Source organism: Bufo gargarizans, chromosome 6, assembly GCF_014858855.1.
Source record: "Bufo gargarizans isolate SCDJY-AF-19 chromosome 6, ASM1485885v1, whole genome shotgun sequence".
In the NCBI taxonomy this organism is placed as follows: domain Eukaryota; kingdom Metazoa; phylum Chordata; class Amphibia; order Anura; family Bufonidae; genus Bufo; species Bufo gargarizans.
Window position 1 is genome coordinate 75982759 of NC_058085.1, and position 23926 is coordinate 76006684.

The following is a 23926-nucleotide window of genomic DNA, read 5'->3' on the forward strand; positions in this document are numbered from 1 at the left end:
CCAAAAGTTTGAAGAGAAGTACTTGTGATAAAGATAGTCTGTCTGATGAGGATTCAGTAGTTGGAGCTGGGAAAAGGAGAGAAGTGGATTTTATGGGTTCTATATCAACGAGTTCAGGTGAAGAATCAAGTTTGAGAGGAGATCCTGAGAAGGGCGGGGGAGTAAGCCCTAAAATCAGTGGGGTCGGATGATTAAATGTGTTTCCTTAACCCCTTAAGGACACAGGGCGTACAGGTACGCCCTTGTGCCCTGGTACTTAAGGACACAGGGCGTACATGTACGCCCTGTGCATTTTCAATCACCGCCGCGCGGCCGGCGGCGATCGGAACCCCGTGCCTGCTCAAATCATTGAGCAGGCACTTGGGGCAAATGCGTCGGGGGGTCCGGTGACCCCCCCATGTATGCGATCGCAAAAAACCGCAGGTCAATTCAGACCTGCGGTTTTCTGCGTTTCCGGGTTATTCGGGTCTCTGAAGACCCGATAACCCGGAACAGGATGGTGATGGTGGTGTGATTTCACTCCACCAATCACCATCCAGCGATCCTGAGTGGTGATGGTGACATCACCACTCAGGATCGCTTTCTGATTGGTCAGGGGGCGGTGCGGCGGCAGATTCAAAAGAGGCAGGCGCCCCTCTCCTCCTCCTTTTGTGTTTCAGCGCCGGAGGAGAGAGGAGCTGCCTGCTTGTGTCCGCCATCGCTGCCAGCACCCCTGATCTGTGCCCCCAGGACCCGATCTGTGCCCCAGCACCCCATCAGGTACATAGGGACAGCTAGGGAAAGTTTGGGATAGGCAGGGAAAAAAAAGGGAAAGTTAGTTTTTTTTAACTTTTTATTGCATCACCCTAGTTAGGGTGTCTGGGGTCCACAGCACAGCTGTGTGACCCTAGACCCCCCAGGGGTGCTGCCACTTGCCCCCCTCCCCCTGCCACTTGCCCCCCCCCCCCACCTTTTTTGGGGTGCTTTTTTTTTTTTTTTTTTTTTTTTTTTTTGAGTTCGCTGACTGTGACCGGCACTTAGCGTCCGGCCACTGTAAGCGCATCGCACACCCCACCGCTGATCAACTTCGGACGGTTGATCAGCAGTTTTGAATTTTTTTTCCTCACTTTTTTGCCCTTTTTTTAGTTAGTTTTATTTTTTTTTTTCTGTTAGTTTTAGGGTGAGTTCGTGAACACCCGTGCCCCCTCACACACGCACACCAAATAAAGAGTTACACACACGCACATATACACGCAGACACACACTCCCCTATGGCCCGCCGGACGTTCTCGGCCGAGGAGGCATACGCCCAGCTTGCCTCCGAGTCCGAGAGTCCCAGTGAGGATGAGGATGACCCCACATTCCTGTTGTCATCCGCATCCTCCTCATCATCTAGCGATGATGATGAGCCCCCAAGGCGGCGGAGACGCCGCCAGGCGGAGCAAGGGGACCGCCATGTTAGGGACCCTGTGGCCCACACTAGTACGAGCAGCTCTGGGGCTCGTACTGGTTTCCCGGCCCACCAGTTAAATCCACCGGAGCACCCTGCCGGTGAACTTGTCTGGTGTAGCCCAGAGCGATACGAGCCCGTGATTCCTGATTTTGTAGGCCAATCAGGAATCCAGATTTCCACAGTGGGCTACACTGAATATGACTTTTTTTGTCATTTTTTCAGTGACTCACTGGTAAATCTGATGGTGGAGCAGACGAATCTGTACGCCCAACAGTTCGTCGCTCAACACCCGGGCTCCTTTTTGGCCAGGCCCGGTGGCTGGACGCCGGTCAGTGCAGCCGAAATGAGGACATTTTGGGGCCTCGTGCTGCATATGGGCCTGGTCAAGAAACCCAGTGCCAGGCTGTACTGGAGTGGGGACGTCCTATATCAGACCCCACTTTACAGTACGGTTATGACACGCTCCCGGTTTGAGGCCATCAGGAAATGTCTGCATTATTCCGATAATGCAGCATGTCCACCCCGAGGTGATCCTGCCCATGACCGTCTGTACAAGATACGGCCGGTCATCGATCACTTTGGGGCCAAATTCATGGAGGCCTATGTACCTGGAAGGGAGGTCGTGGTTGATGAGTCTCTCATTGCGTTCAAGGGGAGACTCATTTTCCGCCAGTATGTGCCTTCCAAGCGGGCGAGGTATGGCGTGAAGCTATACAAAATTTGTGAGAGTACCTCAGGGTACACTTACAAATTTCGTGTGTACGAGGCGCGAGATTCCCGGATTCAACCACCAGAATGTCCCCCCACTCTGGGTGTTACCGGGAAACTCGTGTGGGACCTTATGTACCCACTGCTGGATAAGGGTTACCACTTGTACGTGGATAACTTTTATACCAGTATCCCCTTGTTCCAGTCCCTTGCCGCCAGATCCACGTCCGCTTGTGGGACCGTGCGGAAAAATCAACGCGGCCTCCCAGCCCACCCCCTCCAGGTACCCATCCCCAGGGGTGAGACCCGTGCCCTTACCACTGGAAACCTGTTGCTGGTCAGGTATAAGGACAAGAGGGATGTCCTTATGCTGTCCACAATTCATGGTAACGGCATCACCCCTGTCCCTGTGCGAGGTACCGCGGCAACGGTCCTCAAGCCCGATTGTATCGTCGCCTACAATCGGTATATGGGAGGAGTTGATCTCTCGGATCAAGTCCTCAAGCCATATAACGCCATGCGCAAAACCCGGGCATGGTACAAAAAAGTTGCGGTCTACTTGGTGCAGGTTGCCATGTACAACTCTTTTGTACTATCCCGAAGCGCTGGCAGCACAGGGACATTCCTGCAGTTCTATGAGGCAGTCCTCAAGGCCCTGATCTTTTCGGACCGGGAAAGAGCAGGCCGGAGTACCTCGGGAACTGTAGGCGCCCGGATCGTCCCTGGCCAACACTTTCCAGGTGTGGTCCCCCATACTGGAAAGAAGGGACGAACCCAAAAAAAGTGCAGAGTGTGTCGCAGGAGGGGGATACGGAAGGACACGACTACTCAGTGCGACACATGCCCCGATCATCCGGGCCTCTGCATTGACGGTTGCTTCAGGGAGTATCACACTTCCATGGAGTACTAAATTTATATCCCAATTTAGGACTGACATGGGATAAAAAAAAAAATGGTTCTCAGACTTGAGACACCCAAAAAACTAAAATAATTTATTAAAAGTAGACATAGGTATTGCCGCGTCTGTAATAATCTCCTCTATAAAAATGCCCCATGACCTAACCCCCCAGATTAACACGGTCCAGAAAAAAAAAAAAGGTGCAAAAAAAGTTTTTTTTTGTCACCTTACATAATAAAAAGTTTAATAGCAAGCGATCAAAAAGTCATATAGCCCCCAAATTAGTGCCAATACAACCGTCATCTCATCCCGCAAAAAATGAGCCCCCACATAAGATAATCAGATAAAAAAAAAAATTGAAAATGACTCTTAGACTTTAGAGATACAAATTTTTTTTTAGGGTATCAAAAAGGATAATATAGTCTAAAACCTAAATTATTGTAAAAAAAAAGTTGACTTATTAGGTATCGCCACGTCCGTAAGAATCTCCTCTATAAAAATACCCCATGACCCAACCCCCCAGATTAACACAGTAAAAAAATAAAATAAAAAATAGGTGCAAAAATTTTTTTTTTTGTCACCTTACATAACAAAAAGTTTCATAGCAAGCGATCAAAAAGTCATATAGCCCCCAAAATAGTGCCAATAAAACCGTCCGCTCATCCCGCAAAAAATGAGCCCCCACATAAGATAATTGGCTAAAAGAAAATTAAAAAAATTACACTTAGACTTTAGAGATACCCAAAAAAAAATGTTGTATCAAAAAAGATAATATAGTCAAAAACCTAAATAATTGTAAAAAAAAGTAGACTTATTAGATATTGCCGCGTCCATAAGAATCTCCTCTATAACAATATCCCATGACCTAACTACCCAGATTAACACGGTTAAAAAAAAAACAAAAAAACGGTGCCAAAACCGCTATTTTTGGCACTTTTCCATTTCAGTCCGTTTTTTCCGGTAAGAAAACAAGGGTTAACAACCAAACAAAAGTTAAAATTTATTACCCTGATACTGCAGTTTACAGAAACGCCACATTTGTGGTCGTAAACTGCTGTATCCGTAAAAGGGAGGCTGCAAAAGGAAAGGACCGACATGGTTTCTGGAAGGCCGATTTTGATGGCCTTTTTTATTGACACCATATCCCTTTTGAAGCCCCCCTGATGCCCCCCTAGAGTAAAAACTCCCTAAAATTGACCCCATCTAAGAAACTACACCCCTCAAGGTATTCAAAAATGATTATACAAACTTTATTAACCCTTTAGGTGTTCCTCAACAGTTAATGGCAAATGGAGATGAAATATCAGAATTTCAATTTTTGGTAACCTTACCTCACAAAAATGTAATATAGAGCAACCAAAAATTATATTTACCCTAAAAATACTCCCCCAAAAAATGCCACCTTATCCCGTAGTTTCCAAAATGGGGTCACTTTTAGGGAGTTTCGACTCCAGGGGTGCATCAGGGGGGTTGAAACAGGACACGGTGTAAATAAACCGGTCCATAAAAATCAGCCCTCCAAAAACCAAACGGCGCACCTTTCACTCTACGCCCCGCTGTGTGGCCGTACAGTAGTGTACGGCCACATATTGGGTATTTCTGTAAACGGCAGAGTCAGGGTAATAAAGATACAGTCTTGTTTGGCTGTTAACCCTTGCTTTGTTAGTAGAAAACATGGGTTAAAATGGAAAATAAGGCAAAAAAATGAAATTTTCCAATTTCATCCCCATTTGCCAATAACTCTTGCGCAACACCTAAAGGGTTAACGACGAATGTAAAATCAGTTTTGAATACCTTGAGGGGTGTAGTTTCTTAGATGGGGTCACTTTTAGGGAGTTTCTACTCTAGGGGTGCATCAGGGGTCTTCAAATGGGACATGGTGTAAATAAACCAGTCCATAAAAATCAGCCCTCCAAAAACCAAACAGCGCACCTTTCACTCTACGCCCCGCTGTGTGGCCGTACAGTAGTGTACGGCCACATATTGGGTATTTCTGTAAACGGCAGAGTCAGGGTAATAAAGATACAGTCTTGTTTGGCTGTTAACCCTTGCTTTGTTAGTAGAAAACATGGGTTAAAATGGAAAATAAGGCAAAAAAATGAAATTTTCCAATTTCATCCCCATTTGCCAATAACTCTTGCGCAACACCTAAAGGGTTAACGACGAATGTAAAATCAGTTTTGAATACCTTGAGGGGTGTAGTTTCTTAGATGGGGTCACTTTTAGGGAGTTTCTACTCTAGGGGTGCATCAGGGGTCTTCAAATGGGACATGGTGTAAATAAACCAGTCCATAAAAATCAGCCCTCCAAAAACCAAACGGCGCACCTTTCACTCTATGCCCCGCTGTGTGGCCGTACAGTAGTTTACGGCCACATATTGGGTGTTTCTGTAAACGGCAGAGTCAGGGTAATAAAGATACAGTCTTGTTTGGCTGTTAACCCTTGATTTGTTAGTGGAAAAAATGGGTTAAAATGGAAAATTAGACAAAAAAATGAAATTTTCCAATTTCATCCCCATTTGCCAATAACTCTTGCGCAACACCTAAAGGGTTAACGACGAATGTAAAATCAGTTTTGAATACCTTGAGGGGTGTAGTTTCTTAGATGGGGTCACTTTTAGGGAGTTTCTACTCTAGGGGTGCATCAGGGGTCTTCAAATGGGACATGGTGTAAATAAACCAGTCCATAAAAATCAGCCCTCCAAAAACCAAACAGCGCACCTTTCACTCTACGCCCCGCTGTGTGGCCGTACAGTAGTGTACGGCCACATATTGGGTATTTCTGTAAACGGCAGAGTCAGGGTAATAAAGATACAGTCTTGTTTGGCTGTTAACCCTTGCTTTGTTAGTAGAAAACATGGGTTAAAATGGAAAATAAGGCAAAAAAATGAAATTTTCCAATTTCATCCCCATTTGCCAATAACTCTTGCGCAACACCTAAAGGGTTAACGACGAATGTAAAATCAGTTTTGAATACCTTGAGGGGTGTAGTTTCTTAGATGGGGTCACTTTTAGGGAGTTTCTACTCTAGGGGTGCATCAGGGGTCTTCAAATGGGACATGGTGTAAATAAACCAGTCCATAAAAATCAGCCCTCCAAAAACCAAACGGCGCACCTTTCACTCTATGCCCCGCTGTGTGGCCGTACAGTAGTTTACGGCCACATATTGGGTGTTTCTGTAAACGGCAGAGTCAGGGTAATAAAGATACAGTCTTGTTTGGCTGTTAACCCTTGATTTGTTAGTGGAAAAAATGGGTTAAAATGGAAAATTAGACAAAAAAATGAAATTTTCCAATTTCATCCCCATTTGCCAATAACTCTTGCGCAACACCTAAAGGGTTAACGACGAATGTAAAATCAGTTTTGAATACCTTGAGGGGTGTAGTTTCTTAGATGGGGTCACTTTTAGGGAGTTTCTACTCTAGGGGTGCATCAGGGGTCTTCAAATGGGACATGGTGTAAATAAACCAGTCCATAAAAATCAGCCCTCCAAAAACCAAACAGCGCACCTTTCACTCTACGCCCCGCTGTGTGGCCGTACAGTAGTGTACGGCCACATATTGGGTATTTCTGTAAACGGCAGAGTCAGGGTAATAAAGATACAGTCTTGTTTGGCTGTTAACCCTTGCTTTGTTAGTAGAAAACATGGGTTAAAATGGAAAATAAGGCAAAAAAATGAAATTTTCCAATTTCATCCCCATTTGCCAATAACTCTTGCGCAACACCTAAAGGGTTAACGACGAATGTAAAATCAGTTTTGAATACCTTGAGGGGTGTAGTTTCTTAGATGGGGTCACTTTTAGGGAGTTTCTACTCTAGGGGTGCATCAGGGGTCTTCAAATGGGACATGGTGTAAATAAACCAGTCCATAAAAATCAGCCCTCCAAAAACCAAACGGCGCACCTTTCACTCTATGCCCCGCTGTGTGGCCGTACAGTAGTTTACGGCCACATATTGGGTGTTTCTGTAAACGGCAGAGTCAGGGTAATAAAGATACAGTCTTGTTTGGCTGTTAACCCTTGATTTGTTAGTGGAAAAAATGGGTTAAAATGGAAAATTAGACAAAAAAATGAAATTTTCCAATTTCATCCCCATTTGCCAATAACTCTTGCGCAACACCTAAAGGGTTAACGACGAATGTAAAATCAGTTTTGAATACCTTGAGGGGTGTAGTTTCTTAGATGGGGTCACTTTTAGGGAGTTTCTACTCTAGGGGTGCATCAGGGGTCTTCAAATGGGACATGGTGTAAATAAACCAGTCCATAAAAATCAGCCCTCCAAAAACCAAACGGCGCACCTTTCACTCTATGCCCCGCTGTGTGGCCGTACAGTAGTTTACGGCCACATATTGGGTGTTTCTGTAAACGGCAGAGTCAGGGTAATAAAGATACAGTCTTGTTTGGCTGTTAACCCTTGCTTTGTTAGTGGAAAAATGGGTTAAAATAAAAAATTTGACAAAAAAAAGAAATTCTCAAATTTCATCCCCATTTGCCAATAACTCTTGTGCAACACCTAAAGGGTTAACAAAGTTTGTAAAATCAGTTTTGAATACCTTGAGGGGTGTAGTTTCTTAGATGGGGTCATTTTTGGGTGGTTTCTATTATGTAAGCCTCGCAAAGTGACTTCAGACCTGAACTGGTCCCTAAAAATGTCGTTTTTGTAAATTGCTGAAAAATTTCAAGATTTGCTTCTAAACTTCTAAGCCTTATAACATCCCCAAAAAATAAAATATCATTCCCAAAACAATTCAAACATAAAGTAGACATATGGGGAATGTAAAGTCATCACAATTTTTGGGGGTATTACTATGTATTACAGAAGTAGAGAAACTGAAACTTTGAAATTTGCTAATTTTTCCAAAAATTTGTTAAATTAGGTATTTTTTGGTGCAAAAAAAATATTTTTTTGACTTCATTTCACCAGTGTCATGAAGTACAATATGTGACGAAAAAACAATCTCAGAACGGCCTGGATAAGTCAAAGCGTTTTAAAGTTATGAGCACTTAAAGTGACACTGGTCAGATTTGCAAAAAATGGCCTGGTCCTAAGGTGTAAAAAGGCTGTGTCCCTAAGGGGTTAAATGTCCAAGGCTTTAATAAGAAATACAAACGTGTGGCTCTATATGAATACTTAGGAAATGAAATAATAGATTTGGTGTTTTTACAAGAATGTAATATAAAGAAATTAATAGATTATGATTATTTAAAAGAAGGTTGGAAAGGGAATTGTGTTTTTTCTGGTGGAAATGAAAATAAGAATGATGGTATAGTTTTGTTATGTGGTGTAGATTGGGAAATCGAAAGTTTTGAGGAGGTTTTTCCTGGTAGAATTCTGAAGGTAGTATGTAGAAAAGGGAATATTAAGGTGAAGTGTTTTTGCGTTTATGCATATCCTGAGGAGAGTAAGAGGAGAGACCTTTTAGAAATATTACAGCTTTTTGTCTCTGGTACTGAGCCAGTTATTATTGGGGGTGACTTTAATTGTCGTATAAATAGAAAAAAAGATGCTTCTGTTTCTGTTTTAAAAGATATTTTAGATGCAGGAAATTTAATTGATGTTTGGGAAGCTTGTGGTAAAAAAAAAGGAGGAGGAGATTACTTGGAGGAATAAAAATTAAGAATCTAGAATTGATTATTTCTTTGTTTCGGAGCATTTTGATATTGGTAGATTTTCTTCAGAAGTCTGCTGCTTTTCTGATCATAATCTAATAAAATGTGGATTGAATTTGTGAAAAAAGGAGTTTAAAAAATCAACACATTGGAAATTGAATGTCAATTTGTTGGATGATGAGGAAGTTAGAAGGAATTTTTGTGTTCTCTTTAGGAATTTAGGTTTAAAAAAAATGATGTATGATAATATTTTACAATGGTGGGAATTTGCGAAAGAAAAGATAAAATCTTTTTTTATAAAGGTTAGTAAAAAGAAAAGCAGAAGAGAAGAGAAATTTGTATAATCTTTTAAATGCTAGGTTACAAAGCTTTTATGTGTTCCAAAAAAGTGGTTTAGATTTCGAAGAAGACATTGAGTTAGTTAAAGAGAAAATTAAAAAGGTTTTATGTGAAAGAGGAAAAGAAATTATTTTTAATTCAAGGGTAAAAATTTTAGATGAGGATGAGAATTGTTCAAAAAAAATTTTCAAAAAAATAAGTGGAAAAAAAGATATAATGGAAGGTTTAGAAGGTGAAGTTGATATGGAAAAAAGTTGGGAAAGGTTGAAAATTTTTTTGGTAGTTTATATGATAAAAAAAATATTGATGAGTCATTGTGTAATTTTTTTCTAAATACTGTGGAAGGAAAATTAAATAGTGAGGAACAAAATTGGTTAATAAGTGAAGTAAAAAAAGAAGAAATATATAATACTATTAAGAGCCTTGGGAATGCAAAAACGCCAGGGTTAGATGGGTTACCTATGGAATTTTATAAGTCTTTTGGGAATATAATTGAAGAGGATTTTTACAAGGTGATCTCGATGGTGTTATCCAAAAAAATAGTCCCTAAATCCTGGTCGGAAGGTGTAATAGTGCTGCTATTCAAAAAGGTGACAAACAGTTGATAAAAAATTGGAGACCAATCACATTATTAAACTCTGATTATAAAGTTTATGCTAAGTTGTTGGCCAATAGACTTAAAAGAGTTATTGCATCAGTCATTGAGTCAGATCAAACATGTGCGGTACCTGGTAGAAAAATAGTTGATTCATTAGTTTTAATTAGAGATGTTTTATGGGATTGCGTAGATAGGAAGCAAAAATTAGCTTTAATTTTGATAGACTTTGAAAAAGCCTATGATAGGGTGTCGCACAATTTTTTGTTTCAGGTGCTAGAAAAGGTGGGATGTCCAATAAGTTTTATCAAACAAATTAAATGTTTGTATTGCAACTCTTGTAGTAGAATTTCGGTTAACGGGTTTTTATCAAAAAACGTGAGAATTTTAAGTGGTGTAAAGCAGGGCTGTCCGTTGTCTCCAATTTTATTTATTAGTACTATTGAACCGTTGTTATGTGCAATCAGGAAGGATAAAGTGGTTAATGGTGTTTTTATTCCTGGAGGAAAGAATAGTCATGTGAAAGTTATTGCATATATGGATGACGTGACAGTTTTTATTAAAAATCAAAAGAGTTTTAATAGGGTTTGTAGAATATTGGATTGGTTTAGTTGTGCATCAGGTTTTAAAGTTAATTATGAAAAATCAAATTTTATGTGTGTTGGTGATTGGATTTTAGAATCAGAGCATGGGTTAGTAAGTGTATCAGAATTGAAGATTTTAGGTATTTATTTTTCTAAAACTATCGGAAACTTAAAAAATTGGGAAGCTTTGTTGGAAAGAGTGCGAAAAAAGATTAGTTTTGGAATCTGAGAGTGTTGACTTTAGAGGGCAAGATTTTGATCATCAAACAAGTTTTAGTACCAATTTTTTTATATGTTTCTGCTGTTTTTATGCCTCCTTCAAACATCATGAAAAAAATGGTGAAATTGTGTTTTAATTTCTTATGGAAGTCCAAAATGGAGAGCGTAATGCGAGAAGATCTTTATAAATAAATAAAAAATGGGGGTAAAAATTTTCCAGATATAAGGAGGTTTTTATATATGAAATACCTAGCGTACTGTGTAAGTACTTTGACTGGTCCCGATTCTAAATTAAAGCAATTACTAACATACAATATGGGTTTTTTTGTTAGGAAATATAAGTGGGCAATACTAGATCTTAGAAAACCATATAGGTTAGTTCCTCCGGAGTTTTATATAACTATTGAAAGAATTCTGAGAGAATATAAGTTGAGTGAAGAGAGTACACTAATTTTAAAAGATCATAAAAAAGTTTTAAAGTTACTTGAGTCAAGGACAATAATGAGTCCCGTGGAGAACTTTGCAGAAGGAGTGGTCAAAAAGATTTGGATGAATGTTCATGCTGATTTTTTATCCAACGAACAGAAAGATTTAAATTGGTGTATCATCAAAGACTGCTTGCTGACTAGAGCGTTCCAATATAGGAGAGGCTTAATAAGGAATGAGTTGTGTCCGCGAAGTATGTGCGCTGAAAGTGAAGATGCCATTCATGTGTTTTGGAACTGTAAATTTGCACAGGATTTTTGGGTAAAATTGGGAAATTTAATGAAAAATATAAGCAGCCTTGAAAGATTGAATTTTGATACCGTCTTTTTTGGGAGATATATTAAAAAAGAAGATTTAAAAAAAATCTGGAGTGTAATATCATGTGGTAAACTTGCACTATGGAAGTGTCGAAATATTCTGGTTTTAAAGAGACATGAGTTACCAACACAGAATTGTATCAAGTTATGTCTAAGTTATTTATATGTTTATTTCTGGAAAGATAAACTAGCTGTGGGTGAAGAAGAAGCCAGTGCCCGTTGGAATCAAGCTAATTGGAACAATTTCATTTGTTAGCGGGAGTTTAAAGACTGATGTACTTTAAAAAAAAACTGAGGAAAATGGGGGGTTAAAATTAATAGGTAAATGGGGAAAGTAGGATTAGTTTAAAATTTCCACAATGATGATTTATAAAAATTGACAATTGAAACATGATAAAATCATAACGTTTTCAAAGTTTTAAATCTGAGTGGAAAAAAAAAATAAAAAAATCTGTTCTTATCAGTTTAATATCTGATACGTCCCCTATCTGGGGACCATATATTAAATTGATTTTTCGAACAGGGAGATGGAAAAAGAGCTTGCTCTGTCCACTCCACGCATTGACCTGGTATTGCAGTACCTCCAGGACCGGTGCACCCCTTCTAATCTGGTATGAAAAAACAGAATGAAATTGAGTGATGGATTTCAAGGATCCTTCCAGCAAGCAAGTGGAAAGTTGCTCTGCCCTGCCTCAGCAGTCCTGCACTTCAGCTTCTCCTTCCTCTGTGAGGGTTTTGCTATGCTGCTTTCTGCATCCCTGCTGCAGCTGCATCTAGCCTGTCAATCTGTTAATTGCATCACCTGTGTGTGGGTTTGTTCCAGCACCAAGCAACCCAGCCAGCCAGTCACCTCTCCTCACAGTCCAAATCCAATTAAGATCGATGGCTTAATTGTTGTGTTAATTGGCTTATCACCTGAATGCAGTTTTTGGATCCTCCACTCCGTCCGAGCACCTCTGTTTTGATTTGGGCCTGTTGTGCACACCTGGCAGTCTGCTGAGTTGTTCCTTAGAATTGACCCTTTTGTAGCAAGTTGGCTTGATGTAACCAATTTTGTTTTCCTATTTCTTTATTAAATAAGTGAAGTTTGTTTGCCTGTGTCTCCCTCTTGTGGCTCTATTAAACTGGATGACTTGTAGGTAGGCTAAAATGTAGTCCAGCACTTCCTATGTATCAGCAATAGCTGGACCTGCCATGTCTGGCCAATGGACGGAACACTGCACGTGTCACAAGAGGCCTGTCCTGTCAGAGGTCAAGTAAGGTCAGGTCACTGGATGACATCACAAGGGCTCTGACGGAACACTCAACAATGGGGCCGTGACATCACAATCCACAATGCATAGATACCTTTTTTCTATTTTTTTATTTTTTTTTTCTCTCTCACTACTCTCCATTGACTTCTTATCGTTCATTCTGCCTGGCGCGCTTTGGCACCCGGAATTTCGTGCGAAGAAAAGGCGTGACCAAAAGTGGTGGGTGGAGCTATGCAGATCCGAAAAACACGAAGTGGAGCATGCTGTTGATTTCAGAGCGTAGGACGCACGTTTTCCCTGGTTTGTGAGAGAAAGAAGCCTCCCGGACTGTCTCTTTCTCTCTGCAGCTGGGGCCTGTTGCCTATCGCCTTCACAAGTGTTCTGCATTGAGGACCATCGGCCTGTAGGGCGAACCCTTTTCTGGTTATCGCTTCTCGGCCTTTGGCTAAGATCAAGTGTATGTGTTTTTGATTCTGTACTTGGTCTTAGTTGAGGGCACTCGGGTACTCCTCTCCTCGGCCTTGTGGGATCGTCCGGGAATTTATTCCCGGGCTTCACCCACTTGCTGCTATTGGGGAGAGGACTTAGTCCCAGGGTAACGAGTTGCGATCCCCCGGCCTTCTGGTAGTTTTATACTCACCAAGAGGTGCAGCCTCGGTTACGGCGTTGCGACCATGGATTGCGATCCCGGCTCCGTGCCGGAATACGCCAAACTGAAAAACTCAGTGAGGATTTTCCTCGCTGGAGGTGTCTACAAAGACTCTAAATCAGAAGCCTTGCTCTATGTTGTGGATACGGTCCTGAGAGATCTCTTACGGGTGCAGAGAAATGAGATTCTCGCCATTCAGGACTATCCCAAGCGAGCCATTTACGACGTTACTTTTGGGGGAGACGGCATTTTCCGTGATGCTTTAATACAAGCTGAGAAAATAAAGGATGATCCCAGGCTTGGGCGTACCCGCATCATTGAGCACGCTTTTGAGGAAAAAAAACTCGTTGTGATTAAAATGTATTCCCCTTATGTGGACCAGAAGGAACTGGAGAAGTTCCTATCCTTGTACTTCAAAGAGGTTCAATTCAAGGGGAAGGTTATGAACGAGTTTAATATATGGACTTCTAAATGGAAATTTTTAGTGACTCTTATTAAAGATGCCGCCTTTTCCTCTGGGATTAAATTGCCACCTGCCCTTTTTAAACTTGGTCAAAATAATGGCGACCTCTTCTTTATGGGAATGCCTAATTTCTGCAAATTCTGTGGGGTATATGGACACACAAATGAGAACTGTGATGCCCAGTGTAGGAACTGTGGAAGCACCCAACACACTAATAAAGAATGTCCTAGCGCAAAAAAATTTACTTTTTGTCAAAGAACTGGGCATCTATACAGATTTTGTCCCCACAGGAAAGAAGAGCAACCCAAGGCGCCCCCACAAGAGTCAGCTAACCAGACCCGCCCTCAAGGAGAGGAACAAACGACGGATGAAGAGGTAAGGCAGGAGCCCAAAGCCCCTGATGCGAGCGATGTAGGGGCTGAGGCGGAAGATATGGAGCAGGATTGCTCGGGTGGTCCTACAGATGCAAAAGAGAGGCGGAATGCCAAACGAAAAGCGGAGCTGGTGTCGCGGCTGAAAAAATCTGGAGCTCCCCTAAAGAGCGGTCGTTCGGGGGAGTCCAGACAAGCTCCGCAATCTGGGTCCCCTAAGCCTGACGATAACCTTGATGAAGGTCCGTGGGAGACGCAAGGAAAAAAGAGGCGGGGGAAAAAAGGGCGTTCTCCAAATAGGGAGTTGGAGGAGCCGATGGAGACATCCGGCCATCACGAACAGGCGAATGTGGCTCCTCCCGCAGCTTCCCCCCCGCCGGATAAGGTGGTTGGGGAGGTGAGTGCCTCCCTGGAGACGTCCAATTCCCTGCCTTGTGCGCAACCTCCCCCTGAGAGGCCTGTGACCCACCAGACGAGAGTGACGAAGACCTAAATGGTCAAGGTATGGGGACCCAGGTGAAGTTATCAGAGGCTGGCTTACCCGACTACCCGAGCATGACTGCAGGCTCCTGCCTGAGTGATGGAAGTTCCTCTCCGGAGGGCTCCCTTATAACGATCGGTTCTGAAGAGGGCGGGAATGGAAGTTTAAATGAGTGTTCTGGACATGCTGACTCCTCCTAGGAAAATCATCATGGATTCTGCAATAAAGGGAGTTTCCCTCAATGTGAGGGGCGTCAAGTCTAAACATAGACGGGTTGCTCTTTTTAATTTTTTAACTACAATCTCAGCATCTGTGTTTTTTTTTGCAGGAATGTGGCATTCCCCATACAAGCTCGTACAAAAGCTACAAAGAAGATTGGCAACACGGACCATCCATCTGGTCTGGATCTAACGAGTCCAGATCAGGTGGGGTCGCCATATTTTTTAAAGGGAACGTTTTAATTGATGATTTTAATGAAATTTTACCAGGTAGGATTTTATTGGTCAAAGCTTTTATCAATGGTATTAAATGGCAGTTTTTAAATTTTTACGGTTCTCCTGATAAGAACGAAAGAGCTGACATGTTAGAAATTCTATCTGTTTTTATTAACACCTCTGAACAATGTGTTGTTGCAGGAGATTTTAACTGTATTATGAAAGGGGAACGCCGGCAAACTTCATCTACCAGTAGGAATTACGATAAAACCTCTGGGATGTTGAAAAATCTGGTAGATGATTTTAAACTTCTCGATGTCTATAAAGAATGTAATAAAGATGCCCCAGAGGTTGCCGGCGTTACCTGGAGTAATGTTAACTGCAGCTCTAGAATAGATTTTATTTTTTGTAATGATCAGCTACTGCCTTTTAAATGCGAGCTTTTAACCAATGTTTTTTCGGACCACAATATCTTATTATTTATTATTAAACATAATTTTAATAAGATGCCTGGTAAAAAATCATGGAAATTAAACGTTTCTCTTTTAGACGATCCACAGACTATTATTGATTTTAAAAGTTTTTATATGAGATGTAAACGGGTAAGGAGTAGGGATGAGCGAACTCGAACTGTATAGTTCGGGTTCGTACCGAATTTTGGGGTGTCCGTGACACGGACCCGAACCCGGACATTTTCGTAAAAGTTCGGGTTCGGTGTTCGTCGCTTTCTTGGCGCTTTTGTGACGCTTTCTTGGCGCTTTTTAAAAGGCTGCAAAGCAGCCAATCAACAAGCGTCATACTACTTGCCCCAAGAGGCCGTCACAGCCATGCCTACTATTGGCATGGCTGTGATTGGCCATGTGACCCAGCCTCTATTTAAGCTGGAGTCACATAGCGCCGCCCGTCACTCTGCTCTGATTAGCGTAGGGAGAGGTTGCGGCTGTGACAGTAGGACGAGATTAGGCAGATTAACTCCTCCAAAGGACTTGATTAATCGATCGATCTGCAGCTGTGCATCATTGAGCTGCTGAAATTCAATTGCTCACTGTTTTTAGGCTGCCCAGACCGTTTGTCAGTCACTTTTTTCTGGGGTGATCGGCGGCCATTTTGTGTCTTGTGGTGCGCCAGCACAAGCTGCGACCAAGTGCATTTAACCCTCAATGGTGTGGTTGTTTTTTGGGTAAAGCCTACATCAGGGTGAAGCTGTCACACCAAGTGCATTTAACCAGCAATAGTCTGTTTATTTTTTGGCCATATACTACATCAGGGGCAAGCTGCGCCTGTCACCAAGTGCATTTAACCCTCAATGGTGTGGTTGTTTTTTGGCTAAAGCCTACATCAGGGTGAAGCTGTCACACCAAGTGCATTTAACCAGCAATAGTTTGTTCATTTTTTGGCCATATACTACATCAGGGGCAAGCTGCGCCCGTCACCAAGTGCATTTAACCCTCAGTAGTGTGGTTGGTCAAGCTGTCACACCAAGTGCATTTAACCAGCAATAGTCTGTTCATTTTTTGGCCATATACTACATCAGGGGCAAGCTGCGCCCGTCACCAAGTGCATTTAACCCTCAGTAGTGTGGTTGGTCAAGCTGTCACACCAAGTGCATTTAACCAGCAATAGTGTGGTTATTTTTTGGCCATATCCCAGTCTAATTCTGTCAGTAAATCCATACCGGTCACCCAGCGCCTAAATACTAGGCCTCAAATTTATATCCCGCTAAATCTGTCGTTACCGCTGTACTGTTGTGGCTGGGCAAGTTATTTAGTGTCCGTCAAAGCACATTTTTTGTTCTGGGTTGAAATACAATTCCCAATTTAGCAATTTCATAATTTAGTGGTTTCTGCTATATCAGAGCTATTTGAAATCTATCCCTAAAAGGGTATATAATATTCAAGGTGCACATAGGGTCATTCAGAATAACTTCACACACACGCTACTGTGCATTTCCAAGTCTAATTCTGTCACTAAATCCATACCGGTCACCCAGCGCCTAAATACTAGGCCTCAAATTTATATCCCGCTAAATCTGTCGTTACCGCTGTACTGTTGTGGCTGGGCAAGTTATTTAGTGTCCGTCAAAGCACATTTTTTGTTCAGGGTTGAAATACAATTCCCAATTTAGCAATTTCATAATTTAGTGGTTTCTGCTATATCAGAGCTATTTGAAATCTATCCCTAAAAGGGTATATAATATTCAAGGTGCACATAGGGTCATTCAGAATAACTTCACACACACGCTACTGTGCATTTCCAAGTCTAATTCTGTCACTAAATCCATACCGGTCACCCAGCGCCTAAATACTAGGCCTCAAATTTATATCCCGCTAAATCTGTCGTTACCGCTGTACTGTTGTTGCTGGGCAAGATATTTAGTGTCCGTCAAAGCACATTTTTTGTTCTGGGTTGAAGTACAATTCCCAATTTAGCAATTTCATAATTTAGTGGTTTCTGCTATATCAGAGCTATTTGAAATCTATCCCTAAAAGGGTATATAATATTGAAGGTGCACATAGGGTCAGTCAGAATAACTTCACACACACGCTTCTGTGCATTTCCAAGTCTAATTCTGTCACTAAATCCATACCGGTGACCCAGCGCCTAAATACTAGGCCTCAAATTTAAATCCCTCTAAATCTCTCGTTACCCACCGCTGTACTGTTGTGGCTGGGCAAGTTATTTAGTGTCCGTCAAAGCACATTTTTTGTTCTGGGTTGAAATACAATTCCCAATTTAGCAATTTCATAATTTAGTGGTTTCAGCTATATCAGAGCTATTTGAAATCTATCCCTAAAAGGGTATATAATATTTAAGGTGCACATAGGGTCATTCAGAATAACTTCACACACACGCTACTGTGCATTTCCAAGTCTAATTCTGTCACTAAATCCATACCGTTCACCTAGCGCCTAAATACTAGGCCTCAAATTTATATCCCGCTAAATCTGTCGTTACCGCTGTACTGTTGTGGCTGGGCAAGTTATTTAGTGTCCGTCAAAGCACATTTTTTGTTCAGGGTTGAAATACAATTCCCAATTTAGCAATTTCATAATTTAGTGGTTTCTGCTATATCAGAGCTATTTGAAATCTATCCCCCTCCACGTACTGAATGATGGTTCGGCCCCATTCAACTTTTGGGTCTCTAAATTGTCCACGTGGCCAGAGCTAGCCTTTTATGCCTTGGAGGTGCTGGCCTGCCCGGCGGCCAGCGTTTTGTCTGAACGTGTATTCAGCACGGCAGGGGGCGTCATTACAGACAAACGCAGCCGCCTGTCTACAGCCAATGTGGACAAGCTGACGTTCATAAAAATGAACCAGGCATGGATCCCACAGGACCTGTCCGTCCCTTGTCCAGATTAGACATTAACTACCTCCCCTTAACCATATATTATTGGACTCCAGGGCACTTCCTCATTCAATCCTATTTTTATTTTCATTTTACCATTATATTGCGAGGCTACCCAAAGTTGAATGAACCTCTCCTCTGTCTGGGTGCCGGGGCCTAAATATATGCCAATGGACTGTTCCAATGTTGGGTGACGTGAAGCCTGATTTTCTGCTATGACATGCAGACTAATTCTCTGCTGACATGAAGCCAGATCCTCTGTTACGGGACCTCTCTCCTCTGCCTGGGTGCTGGGCCTAAATATCTGAGAATGGACTGTTGCATTGGTGGCTGACGTGAAGCCTAATTCTCTGCTGACATGAAGCCAGATTGTCTGTTACGGGACCTCTCTCCTCTGCCTGGGTGCTGGGCCTAAATTAAAAAAAATAGACTGTTGCAGTGATGGGTGACGTGAAGCCTGATTCTCTGCTGACATGAAGCCAGATTGTCTGTTACGGGACCTCTCTCCTCTGTCTGGTTGCTGGGCCTAAATTTATGAAAATGGACTCTTACAGTGGTGGGTGACGTGAAGCCTGATTCTCTGCTATGACATGAAGCCAGATTGTCTGTTACGGGACCTCTCTCCTCTGCCTGGGTGCTGGGCCTAAATTTATGAAAATGGACTCTTACAGTGGTGGGTGACGTGAAGAATGATTCTCTGCTGACATGAAGACAGATTCTCTGTTACGGGACCTCTCTCCTCTGCCTGGGTGCTGGGCCTAAATTTATGAAAATGGACTCTTACAGTGGTGGGTGACGTGAAGCCTGATTTTCTGCTATGACATGCAGACTGATTCTCTGCTGACATGAAGCCAGATCCTCTGTTACGGGACCTCTTTCCTCTGCCTGGGTGCTGGGCCTAAATATCTGACAATGGACTGTTGCAGTGGTGGCTGACGTGAAGCCTGATTTTCTGCTATGACATGCAGACTGATTCTCTGCTGACATGAAGCCAGATCCTCTGTTACGGGACCTCTCTCCTCTGCCTGGGTGCTGGGCCTAAATATCTGACAATGGACTGTTGCATTGGTGGCTGATGTGAAGCCTGATTCTCTGCTATGACATGCAGACTAATTCTCTGCTGACATGAAGCCAGATTTTCTGTTACGGGACCTCTCTCCTCGGCCTGGGTGCTGGGCCTAAATTTATGAAAATGGACTCTTACAGTGGTGGGTGACGTGAAACCTGATTCTCTGCTATGATATGAAGACTGATTCTCTGCTGACATGAAGCCAGATTGTCTGTTACGGGACCTCTCTCCTCTGCCTGGGTGCTGGGCCTAAATTTATGAAAATGGACTGTTACAGTGGTGGGTGACGTGAAGCCTGATTCTCTGCTGACATGAAGCCAGATTGTCTGTTACGGGACCTCTCTCCTCTGCCTGGGTGCTGGGCCTAAATATCTGACAATGGACTGTTGCAGTGGTGGCTGACGTGAAGCCTGATTCTCTGCTATGACATGCAGACTGATTCTCTGCTGACATGAAGACAGATTCTCTGTTACGGGACCTCTCTCCTCTGCCTGGGTGCTGGGCCTAAATTTATGAAAATGGACTCTTACAGTGGTGGGTGACGTGAAACCTGATTCTCTGCTATGATATGAAGACTGATTCTCTGCTGACATGAAGCCAGATTGTCTGTTACGGGACCTCTCTCCTCTGCCTGGGTGCTGGGCCTAAATATCTGACAATGGACTGTTGCAGTGGTGGCTGACGTGAAGCCTGATTCTCTGCTACAGTATGACATGCAGACTGATTCTCTGCTGACATGAAGACAGATTCTCTGTTACGGGACCTCTCTCCTCTGCCTGGGTGCCGGGGCCTAAATATCTGAGAATGGACTGTTCCAGTGGTGGGTGACGTGAAGCCAGATTCTCTGCTATGGGACCTCTGTCCAATTGATTTTGGTTAATTTTTATTTATTTAATTTTTATTTTAATTCATTTCCCTATCCAAATTTGTTTGCAGGGGATTTACCTACATGTTGCTGCCTTTTGCAGCCCTCTAGCCCTTTCCTGGGCTGTTTTACAGCCTTTTTAGTGCCGAAAAGTTTGGGTCCCCATTGACTTCAATGGGGTTCGGGTTCGGGACGAAGTTCGGATCGGGTTCGGATCCCGAACCCGAACATCCAGGTGTCCGCTCAACTGTAGTAAGGAGTCCAAATACCTCTATTAGCAGCTGGTGGGAGAAAATGAAGAAAAATATAAAAAGTTTTTTCATAACTAAAAGCATCCAGAAAGCCAAAGAGAAGAAGGACTCCTTTAAAGATCTTAATACCCGTTTACAAACCTTGTATAAATTCAGAGATAATGGAATGGATGTTAGAAATGATATAGAAAACCTTAGGAAAGAAATTACAAAGTGCATAGAACAGAAAGGGAAAGAACAAATTTTTAGGTCTAGAATTAAACACATAGAAGAAAATGAAAAATGCTCCAGATATTTTTAAAAAAAAATTAATGGTAAAAAGGAAGTTATTAGTGAAATAGATAGAGCTAAGGAAATACAAGGTATTTTATACAAAGTACATTGTTTTTATTCTGAACTTTTTAATGTAAAGTCTGTGGATCAGTCTATTTTACAGGACTCACTGAAGGAGGTCACTGCAGTTTTAGATCCTGCCTCGCAACAGATTTTATCCCAGGATTTAACGGAGCAGGAGGTTTTAGAGACAACTAAGAGTTTTAAGACGGGTAAGGTACCCGGCCCCGATGGTATACCCATAGAATTTTACGTTAAATTTTATGACCTTCTAAAAGATGATCTTTTTAGTCTTTTTAGTGAGGTTTTTTATTCAAAGGTTTTACCTAAATCCTGGAGGAAGGGTGAGGTCTCCTTACTGTACAAGAAAGGAGATAAGGCGGATTTGAAGAATTGGAGACCAATAACCCTTCTTAACACAGACTACAAGATCATGGCAAAAATTTGCGCCAATAGGCTAAAAGGAGTAATTTCTAAAATTATTCATTTTAACCAAGTCTGTGGAATCCCAGGTAGAAGTATATGGGATAATTTGAACCTTATTAAAGATTGTATTGATGATACTAAGTCAAGAGAAGGTAAATTGGCCATTTTATCTATTGATTTCGAAAAGGCTTTTGATAGAGTATCTCATTTTTATCTTTTTAAGGTTTTAGAAAAAATGGGTATACCTGAGGGGTTTTTATTGTCTCTTAAAGCATTTTATAATAAATGCACAAGCAAAATTTTAATAAATGGTTTTAAGACACAGGAAGTAATCTTAAATTCCGGAGTGAAACAGGGGTGTCCCTTGTCCCCACTGCTTTTTATTTGCGCATTAGAGCCTCTCTTGTGTAAATTGCGTGTAGATGAAGCGATAAGCGGAGTACCTATGCCCGGCGGAGGGGGACTAGAGGCCAAAGCAGTGGGGTATATGGATGATGTGGCGGTTTTATGTAGGGACGCCCTATCACTCCGGAAGGCTCTAGAGCATATTCAGTTTTTTTGTAATGCTTCTGGTTTTAAAGTGAACTTCAACAAGAGTAACATTTTAAATATTGGAAGTATGGTTTTACATGATATTGATATCCCTGTGTCTGATTCTATTACCATTTTAGGTGTCTCCTTCAGTGAGTCTAACAATGTTTTTTTTTAGTTGGGGCATGGTGGAAAAGAAGGTAAATCAGAAAATAAACATGTGGAGGGGAAAGTTTTAATTATTAAAATGATTGTTTTACCCCTTTTATTATACTTAAGTATGGTGTTTCCTCCTCCCATGAATATATTGAAGAGAATTAATAAAAGTTGTTTTACCTTCTTCTGGAACTCAAAGATGGAGAAATTGAAACGAGAAGACGTTATGAAAACCCAAGGAAAAGGCGGCAAAGATTTTCCGGATTTTAAGAGATTTTTATTGATTACGTTTTTTAGTTTCTGTTTTAATGCTCTTTTTAAAGAACACTACTGGTCTTATTATGTTCGTTTTAATACTTGTTTTTTTATGCGTTAGTTTAATTGGTTCAAAACTATTTTATCAGTTCCTTATGCTTTTAATCTACCAGTAAGTTATAAGATTTTAGAAGAAATAGTGTCAACCTTTAATTTTAAAAAGAAAAGTATAAATGAGCTAAAAAACAGTAAACAACTAATAAAAGAAATAAAAATGAAGGAGTCAACTTGTGATATAAGGAACTTTAGAGAAGATAAATGTAAAAAAATCTGGAAAATCATTAACATCTCTTATCTTTTTAATCCCCAGAAAGATTTGGCGTGGAATTGTGTTCATCAGTGTCTTCCATGCCGGGCATTCCAATACCGAAGAGGCTATGTAAGGTCTGCCATCTGTCCGAGGAATAATTGCCAACAAGATGAGACGGTTCAACACTTACTGTGGTCATGTCCGTTTGCTCAGGACTTCTGGAAAAGGGTGCTTCCACTTCTAAGGAAGCTGGCAGGCCTGAGTGATTTTACCTACGATATGATTTTATACGGTCTCTTGGAATGCCCAACAGCCTGTCAAGAGGCTGTGGCATGGAAGACGATGAACTGTGCAAAAGAAGCCCTCTAGAAAGCGAGAAATCTTTTTGTTTTTAAAAGAGAGGTTTTATCCGTCAATGATGTTCTGGGGTTTTGTTTTAGTGAAATGTATATTTATTTTTTAATTGAGAAAAAAGTTAATACTGCAGTAGAAAATAAATGGTTTTTTAGTGAATGGAATTCTGTAATATAAGATAATTTTATTCATTTTAATGCCATTCTTTGATTATGTACTTATTTATTTATTTTTCTTCTGTATTTATGTGACAATTGTTAAAATTTTGTAAATTCTTTTAATAAACATGGCGTCCCCGCAAGGGGATAGTCAACTTAAAAAAAAAAAATCTGTTCTTATCAGTTTAATATCTGATACGTCCCCTATCTGGGGACCATATATTAAATGGATTTTTCGAACAGGGAGATGGAAAAAGAGCTTGCTCTGTCCACTCCACGCATTGACCTGGTATTGCAGTACCTCCAGGACCGGTGCACCCCTTCTAATCTGGTATGAAAAAACAGAATGAAATTGAGTGATGGATTTCAAGGATCCTTCCAACAAGCAAGTGGAAAGTTGCTGTGCCCTGCCTCAGCAGTCCTGCACTTCAGCTTCTCCTTCCTCTCCTCTGTGAGGGTTTTGCTGTGCTGCTTTCTGCATCCCTGCTGCAGCTGCATCTAGCCTGTCAATCTGTTAATTGCATCACCTGTGTGTGGGTTTGTTCCAGCACCAAGCAACCCAGCCAGCCAGTCAGTCACTTCTCCTCACAGTCCAAATCCAATTAAGATCGATGGCTTAATTGTTGTGTTAATTGGCTTATCACCTGAATGAAGTGTTAGGATATCTATCACCTGAATGCAGTTTTTGGATCCTCCACTCCGTCCGAGCACCTCTGTTTTGATTTGGGCCTGTTGTGCACACCTGGCAGTCTGCTGAGTTGTTCCTTAGAATTGACCCTTTTGTAGCAAGTTGGCTTGATGTAACCAATTTTGTTTTCCTATTTCTTTATTAAATAAGTGAAGTTTGTTTGCCTGTGTCTCCCTCTTGTGGCTCTATTAAACTGGATGACTTGTAGGTAGGCTAAAATGTAGTCCAGCACTTCCTATGTATCAGCAATAGCTGGACCTGCCATGTCTGGCCAATGGACGGAACACTGCACGTGTCACAAGAGGCCTGTCAGGTCAGAGGTCAAGTAAGGTCAGGTCACTGGATGA

The 23926-nt window shown here is 41.7% G+C and overlaps 2 pseudogenes; both read left to right on the plus strand.

The window, feature by feature from the left end:
• The first annotated feature begins 11587 nt into the window (after positions 1-11587).
• On the plus strand, positions 11588-11789 carry LOC122942638 (annotated as a pseudogene).
• An 11214-nt stretch (positions 11790-23003) lies between these two features.
• LOC122942673 lies at positions 23004-23214 on the plus strand (annotated as a pseudogene).
• The last annotated feature ends 712 nt before the right edge of the window (positions 23215-23926 follow it).